Source organism: Ranitomeya variabilis, chromosome 3 (genome assembly GCF_051348905.1).
Source record: "Ranitomeya variabilis isolate aRanVar5 chromosome 3, aRanVar5.hap1, whole genome shotgun sequence".
Lineage (NCBI taxonomy): Eukaryota > Metazoa > Chordata > Amphibia > Anura > Dendrobatidae > Ranitomeya > Ranitomeya variabilis.
In genome coordinates this window covers 490,294,499-490,303,142 of record NC_135234.1, presented here as the reverse complement: position 1 = coordinate 490,303,142, position 8,644 = coordinate 490,294,499, and positions in this window count along the sequence as shown.

Genomic DNA, 8,644 nt, shown 5'->3' with positions numbered 1-8,644 from the left:
ACTCCCAAGTGGACATTGAATTCCTGGACCTCAAATTGAGTGTGAGGGAGACAAGAATTGTGACTACTCTATACAGGAAACACACGGCCACTAATAGTCTCCTCCACTTTACGAGTTTTCACCCCCAACACTTGAAGAGAGGAATTCCAAAAGGACAGTTCTACAGAGTGAAGAGGAACTGTATCTGACAAGAGGACTTTGGGGAGCACTCCCGTGAACTCACAACGCGGTTCCGTGAACGTGGATACCCACATAAGGTAATCTCACGAGCCTTTGTTGCGGCAAGGGATATTGACAGGGCAAGCTTTTTGCAACCCCGTGCCAAGACATCTGGAAAACCCTTGGGGGTAATTACAGCCTTTAACAACCAGTGGAAAGATGTAAGGAACATCCTTTCTAAGTACTGGGGCATTTTACGCAGTGAGTCCAGACTCCATCCCCACATTTCCACTCAACCAAATTTAATAGCTAGGAGGGCTAGAAATCTGAGGGATTGCTTGAGCCATAACCATTTTCAGCGGCCAACCAAGAGGTTGAATAGGGGGGTCAGACTCATGGGTACAATGGTTGGCAACAAGCTAATTACCTTGCCCTCTTTGCCTTCACAGATTCCGATTAAGGCCTATTTTAACTGCAAATCCCGCAACCTGGTGTATGCTTTGATATGTCCGTGCCACAAGGTGTATGTCGGCCAGACTACACAAGAATTGAGGAAACGCATCCAACAGCATTTCTCGAACATTTCCACTGCCAAAACGGACAAAGCAAAAGGAAAGACTCTTATGTCAGTGGCCACACATTATCTGGCCAAACACAATTCTCAGCTGGTGGACACCAAAATCATTGGACTGGAAGGTGTTCAAACGAACATCAGAGGGGGGAATGTCACCTTGGAACTTTTGAGGCGTGAATCCAGATGGATCTTTGAATTAAAACTGTTTAACCCCCTTGGGTCTAAATGAGGGCCTTTTATTTACTGGGTTCTACAAGCAGATTTTAGGTTGTGTTCCATGTCTTTCTTTCCTCTTCCTCTCTGTTGTTTGCCCTGCTTTGGGCTAGGTTTAAGATGAATTTCTCTATAACTCGCCAACAGAGGTGGCCTCCCATGGTTAATTTATTCATTTAACCGATATTCTATATTATTAATTCATAGTGTATGTGGATTGATGTTCATATACATCTCTACAGCATGGTGCCGTGGTTATCGAGCTTCATGGCCAATTGGCCTCCTTTAGGGTATTCTTAGGGTATGCTATGCTGTGTTGTAAATATTTGACATCTATGTAACAACCTAGTATGCCTTTTGGCATAGGATAAAAACTTTTTTGGTTTCTTTTTCCTTTTTGGGCCCCCTGTGCATGACCCATGTATGAGGGTCTATATTTTTGTACCTGGAGATTCCGCTTGGTTGCGTGCTGTTATGGTTCAGCATAACAGCAGGTATGACTGCACGCAGAGTATAATGATTTATATTATATCTTAACATTATATTTGGTTCTTGCATTGTGGCTGTTGTGTACACGGCTCTTGTATTCTACACTATCCCGGCACCACAATATCAAAGTGGTTGCGGACATTGTCCTTATTGTATGTGCGTCGCTTGCTTACAGCATTATCTTTTCATTAACCCATTTGGGAATACATATCATTGTGTCAGGCTGGGGTATGCGCATTAAAAGAGACAGTGAACAGTGTGTTTTGTGTTTTCACCTTTCTATATGTGTGTTCGCTTGCGATTATACGGCGTATTTTTCTTTCACATCATATCAGCACCACAACATATGCATGTATGTGGGCACTGTTCTAAATTATCATGTGTGGCGCATCCTTGGCACAGTCTGACCGGTATTTTATGAGTAGCACGCAGGTGCCCATTGCAAGTAGTCTTGGTGGCCTAGGCAACCTAGCTTGGTGCACCTATAACTCTGTGGCGCGGAATCATGCGCACAGTGATTAGAGCGGAGCGCCTTTGCGTTCTCATATTAAGTATGTAAGCGGCGAAGAAGCCGGATGTATGTGCATTTACCGGCGCTCATATAACCTGTTGGTTTTGGGAAGTACGACAGTGCAAGCACCTATGAAATGGCGGCTTGGTGACCTAGGCAACTCAGCCTGGTGCACTTATCACTTTGTAGCGCTGGAGCGTCTGCAAAGTGGTTGGAGCGGTGCTCCTTTATAGCCTCACACAAAGCATGTAAGCGGCGTAATAGTTAATTGTTGGTGCCTATATATCATGCTGATAATCACAATGTGTCCCAAGCTGAGGTATAGTAATGGGTAGTAGGTGCAGTACGGGAAGCGCCCACTAGAGGGCTTCCCGGCTGCTTAGGCAACCTAGCTGGGCTTATTTATCTTCCTGTGGCGCTGGTGCTTTCTTACAGTAAGGTTACAAGCGGCGAAATAGCCGGATATATGTGTGGGATATCGGCGCTCACACATTATGCTGATAGTGGAAATACTACAGTGCGGCCCAAGTGTTGGTCTATTTACACATTGTGGGCATCATACTAGAAGCATTCTGGTCTCCTTGGCAACCTGACTGCTACACCAATGGTGCCTGGATGCCGGAGCATGCGCAGATGGAGGTAAAGGAGGGATTGTGCTTTGTATGATGCGACTTGGAAAACTCCATGTGGCCGACAAGCAGTAACACAGCTGATTGCGGTAACGTCATAATGTATCTGTATATATAAGTGGCACACACTTGGTCTTGAGATTACCCCTGACGAAGTCACACTGTGTGGTGGCGACACGCGTTGGGTCTCTTAGTAACCCACATTAGGACTCCCATTAGAGGCTCTACAGGTCCAGGCAACACATGCCCCTGGGTTGTATACATTGATTGCCTTGTTTTACATGCGGCCTTGAAATTCTCCCTGTGGTACCTTTTGGTCGCATATCACAAGTGACTGCTCCGTTTGCTAATGCCTTTTTGTCATTATGTATTGTATGCATTTATATGCACATTTGCTTTTCTATTTCTAGGCAGTTTTGTGAGATACGGTCCTTATACTGTACCTTGGGTGTAGGGATTAGCAAGCTCGTATGAGCTTCACATAGTTGTTATTTTCTATATCTGTCATCAGTACTTTGTACATAGGTTTAAATTACCCGAGGGAGTGCCAAGGTACTATAGCCTACATGGCCAGGTTGGTTCGTGTACTTACATATTGTATATGATGTTATATGGTTGAGTCCTACGTGGTTTACTGCCGTATTAGGGGCTGTAATGGTTAGCATTGTCATGCTTTTTAAATGTTTTTAAATGTAAGTGTTTTTGTCACTTCTTCTGTATTTTCCAATAAAAGCTGTGTTTACATTCATGTCATATCCGTTGTGGTGATCCCCATTTATAGGACCTAGTCTGTTCTTCTTTGTGTATGTTCATCTCTGTATAGGTCCTGGTGGTATCCCACGGTCCGTGGTGCCCCCTTTACATTCTCTAATTCAGAAGGAATTGGTTCTATTATAGACCCCATTGGGGTTAAACAGTTATTTTTCTAATTCCTTATTAGAAGCAGTGGGGGTTATTTATATTCTTGATGGACTGGAATAGTTCTTTTTTCCAATTCCTTATAGTAATTTCTACCAACATTCCCAATCAAAAGGGGATAATCATAATTTTGCTCTCCATTTGGTTTACATGGTCATTCATTTTATATTTCTGCAGAATAAATAGGTTTGATCTATGATTTCACTCTGGTCCTGGGTTCAAATCCTACCAATGACAACATCTTCAAGGAGTTGGTATGTTCTCCCCTTGTATGTGTGGGTACTCCTGGTACTCCAGAGCATATATATATATATATATATATATATATATATATATATATATATATATATATATATATATATATATATATATATACACACACACATATAAATATTATTTCTGTGATTCTCCTCTTCCATTGTCTTGTGTAGGGTTGAGCGAAACGGGTCGATCATTTTCAAAAGTCGCCGACTTTTGGCTAAGTCGGCGTCTCATGAAACCCGATCCGACCCCTGTGCTTGTCGGCCATGCGGTACGCGACTTTCGCGCCAAAGTCGCGTTTCAATGACGCGAAAAGCGCCATTTCTCAGCCAATGAAGGTGAACGCAGAGTGTGGGCAGCGTGATGACATAGATCCTGGTCCCCACCATCTTAGAGAAGGGCATTGCAGTGATTGGCTTGCTGTCTGCGGCGTCACAGGGGCTATAAAGGGGCGTTCCCGCCGACCGCCATCTTACTGCTGCTGATCTGAGCTTAGGGACAGGTTGCTGCCGCTTCATCAGAAGCAGGGAGAGCGTTAGGCAGGGTCCACTAACCACCAAACCGCTTGTGCTGCAGCGATTTCCACTGTCCAACACCACCTTCGGTGTGCAGGGACTGTGGAAGCTATTTTTTTTTTTTTTTCCCCTCAGCGCTGTAGCTCATTGGGCTGCCCTAGAAGGCTCCGTGATAGCTGTATTGCTGTGTGTACGCCACTGTGGAAACCAACTGCTTTTTTCAAAGCACATATCCTCTTGTTCCTTCCTTTCTGCACAGCTATCTTTTCTGTTTTTCCACACTTTTTATTTAATTTGTGCATCAGTCCACTCCTATTGCTGCCTGCCATACCTGGCTTACATTACTGCAGGGAGATAGTAATTGTAGGACAGTTTTTTTTTTTTTTTTGTTTTTTTTTTTTGTGGGAGATTAAGATTGGCATTTCTGCTACAGTGCCATCCCTGTGTGTGCCATCTCTCACTGAGTGGGCCATAGAAAGCCTATTTATTTTTTCCGTGATTTGTGTTCTAAAATCTACCTCAACACAAAAACAGTACATCAATCAGTGGGAGAAAAATATTGGCCTCAGTCAGGGCTTGTGTGCCACTGCTGTGTGTGCTATCTCTCATTCAGTGGGCTATAGCAAGCCTATTTTTTTTTTTTTTTTTTAATATTATTTGGTTTCTAATTCTCCCTGAAAAAAAAAAAAAAAACCTAAAAAAACAGTGGGAGAATAATATTGCCCTTTCAGCTTGTGTGCCAGTCTTGACTCCTGGGTGTGCCACCTCTCTCCCTCTCATTCAGTGGGCCATAGAAAGCCTATTTATTTTTTTTTTTAAATATTATTGGGTTTCTAAAGTCTCCCTGAAAAAACAAAAAATACATAAAAAAACAGTGGGAGAGTAATATTGCCCTTTCAGCTTGTGTGCCAGTCTTGACTCCTGGGTGTGCCACCTCTCTCCCTTTCATTCAGTGGGCCATAGAAAGCCTATTTATTTTTTGGTTTTTTTAATATTATTTGGTTTCTAAAGTCTCCCTGAAAATAAAAAAAAAAAATACATAAAAAAACAGTGGGAGAGTAATATTGCCATTTCAGCTTGTGTGCCAGTCTTGACTCCTGGGTGTGCCACCTCTCTCCCTCTCATTCAGTGGGCCATAGAAAGCCTTGTTTTTTTGTTTTTTTTTTAATATTATTTGGTTTCTAAAGTCTCCCTGAAAATAAAAAAAAAAAACATAAAAAAACAGTGGGAGAGTAATATTGCCATTTCAGCTTGTGTGCCAGTCTTGACTCCTGGGTGTGCCACCTCTCTCTCTAATTGTGGGCCATAGAAAGCCTATTTATTTTTTGGTTTTTTTAATATTATTTGGTTTCTAAAGTCTCCCTGAAAATAAAAAAAAAAAATACATAAAAAAACAGTGGGAGAGTAATATTGCCCTTTCAGCTTGTGTGCCAGTCTTGACTCCTGGGTGTGCCACCTCTCTCCCTTTCATTCAGTGGGCCATAGAAAGCCTATTTATTTTTTGGTTTTTTTAATATTATTTGGTTTCTAAAGTCTCCCTGAAAATAAAAAAAAAAAATACATAAAAAAACAGTGGGAGAGTAATATTGCCATTTCAGCTTGTGTGCCAGTCTTGACTCCTGGGTGTGCCACCTCTCTCCCTCTCATTCAGTGGGCCATAGAAAGCCTTGTTTTTTTGTTTTTTTTTAATATTATTTGGTTTCTAAAGTCTCCCTGAAAATAAAAAAAAAAAACATAAAAAAACAGTGGGAGAGTAATATTGCCATTTCAGCTTGTGTGCCAGTCTTGACTCCTGGGTGTGCCACCTCTCTCTCTAATTGTGGGCCATAGAAAGCCTATTTATTTTTTGGTTTTTTTAATATTATTTGGTTTCTAAAGTCTCCCTGAAAATAAAAAAAAAAAATACATAAAAAAACAGTGGGAGAGTAATATTGCCCTTTCAGCTTGTGTGCCAGTCTTGACTCCTGGGTGTGCCACCTCTCTCCCTTTCATTCAGTGGGCCATAGAAAGCCTATTTATTTTTTGGTTTTTTTAATATTATTTGGTTTCTAAAGTCTCCCTGAAAATAAAAAAAAAAAATACATAAAAAAACAGTGGGAGAGTAATATTGCCATTTCAGCTTGTGTGCCAGTCTTGACTCCTGGGTGTGCCACCTCTCTCTCTAATTGTGGGCCATAGAAAGCCTTTTTATTTTTTTCCTTCATTTGTGTTTTAAAATCAACCTCAACACAAAAACACTACATCAATCAGTGGGAGAAAAATATTGGCCTCAGTCAGGGCTTGTGTGCCACTCCTGTGCGTGCCATCTCTCATTCAGTGGGCCATAGAAAGCCTTGTTTTTTTGTTTTTTTTTTAAATATTATTTGGTTTCTAAAGTCTCACAGAGAAAAAAAAAAAAATAAATTAGGTGGGAGATTAATATTGACATTAGTGCTTGAGTGACAGTCCTGCGTGTGTGTCATCTCTGTGATTTGGTGTCACAGAAAACAGAGTGTGTAACATTGTGCCTGATTTTCCTTGTGGTCTCACCAACCTGTTAAGGGATATTGAAATCATACTGAAGTTATAGCTCACCGTGTAAGTTGTTTGACAGCAACAAATAAAGTTAGTTTGGTTACGATTTTTAAACAATGAGGAAGTCTGGTGCAAGAGGTCGTCGTGGGCGTTCATTGTCAGCTGGTAATGATGGTAGTGGTAGTGGAGCATCAGGTGGTCGTGGGGATAAAAATATTCCACCTAAGTCTGGAGCTGTGGAGCCAGTTTCGTCGTCAGGCTACACAAGGCCTCGAACGCTCTCTTTTCTGGGAGTAGGAAAACCGCTTTTAAAGGCTGAGCAGCAACAGCAAGTTTTGGCTTACATTGCAGACTCAGCCTCTAGCTCTTTTGCCTCCTCTTCCGAAACTGGTAAATGTAAAAGCAGCGCGTCGCTTGTGGATGTTCACGGTCAGGGACAAGTCGCTTCCTTGTCCTCCTCAGCAAAAACTACAACAAGAGAGAAGGATGCAGCAGGCGACACAACGGGTCACTCCATGGAGCTCTTTACACATACCGTCCCTGGCTTAGAAAGTGAAACATTTAACAGGCCATGCCCATTACAAGTAGATTCTGACATGGAGTGCACTGATGCACAGCCACAGCCAGAGTACTATGCTGCTCCTTTGACTCAGACCACCACATTGCCCTCTCAGGGTACAGATCCACAATCAGACCCTGATGAGACTATGTTGCCCCGCCACGAACGCTATACCACCGACCGACACAGTGACACAGACGAAGTTGCACACGAGCTCGAAGAGGAGGTAATAGATGACCCAGTTATTGACCCCGATTGGCAGCCATTGGGGGAACAGGGTGCAGGCGGCAGTAGTTCAGAAGCGGAGGTGGAGGAGGGGCCGCAGCAGGCATCAACATCGCAACAGGTTCCATCTGCCGGGCCCGTATCTGGCCCAAAACGCGTGTCAAAGCCAAAACCTGTTGGAGGACAGCGTGGCCATCCGGTTAAAGCTCAGTCTGCAATCCCTGAAAAGGGATCCGAGTCTAGGAAGAGTGCAGTCTGGCATTTTTTTAAACAACATCCAACTGATCAGCGCAAAGTCATCTGTCAAAAATGTTCAACTAGCTTAAGCAGAGGTCAGAATCTGAAAAGTCTAAATACTAGTTGCATGCATAGACACTTAACCACCATGCATTTTCAAGCCTGGACTAACTACCAAACGTCCCTTAAGGTTGTAGCACCCTCGGCCAATGAAGCTAGTCAGCAACGCAACATCCCTTCCGTCACTGTAAGGCCACCATTTTCCGCACCACCGGCAGTATCTGTGCAGGTTTCTTTGCCAGCCAAAAGCAGTCAGGGTCAGGGAATCACCAGTTTAGTAGGAGGAAATATTGCATCTAGGGCACCGGCGGAAACAATACCGTCTCCAACCGTCTCTCAGTCTGCCATGTACACCGGCACACCCGAAAGTTCCACGATCTCCTGCTCTCCAGTCCAGCTCACCCTACATGAGACTCTGGTTAGAAAAAGGAAGTACTTATCCTCGCATCCGCGTACACAGGGTTTTAACGCCCACATAGCTAGACTAATCTCGTTAGAGATGATGCCCTACCGTTTAGTTGAAAGCGAAGCTTTTAAAGCCCTGATGGAGTACGCTGAACCACGATACGAGCTACCTAGTCGACACTTTTTTTCCAGAAAAGCCATCCCAGCCCTGCACCAGCATGTTAAACAGCGCATCGTCCATGCACTTAGGCAATCTGTGAGTACAAAGGTGCACCTGACTACAGATGCATGGACCAGTAGGCATGGCCAGGGACGTTATGTGTCCATCACGGCACACTGGGTGAATGTGGTGGATGCAGGGTCCACAGGCGACAT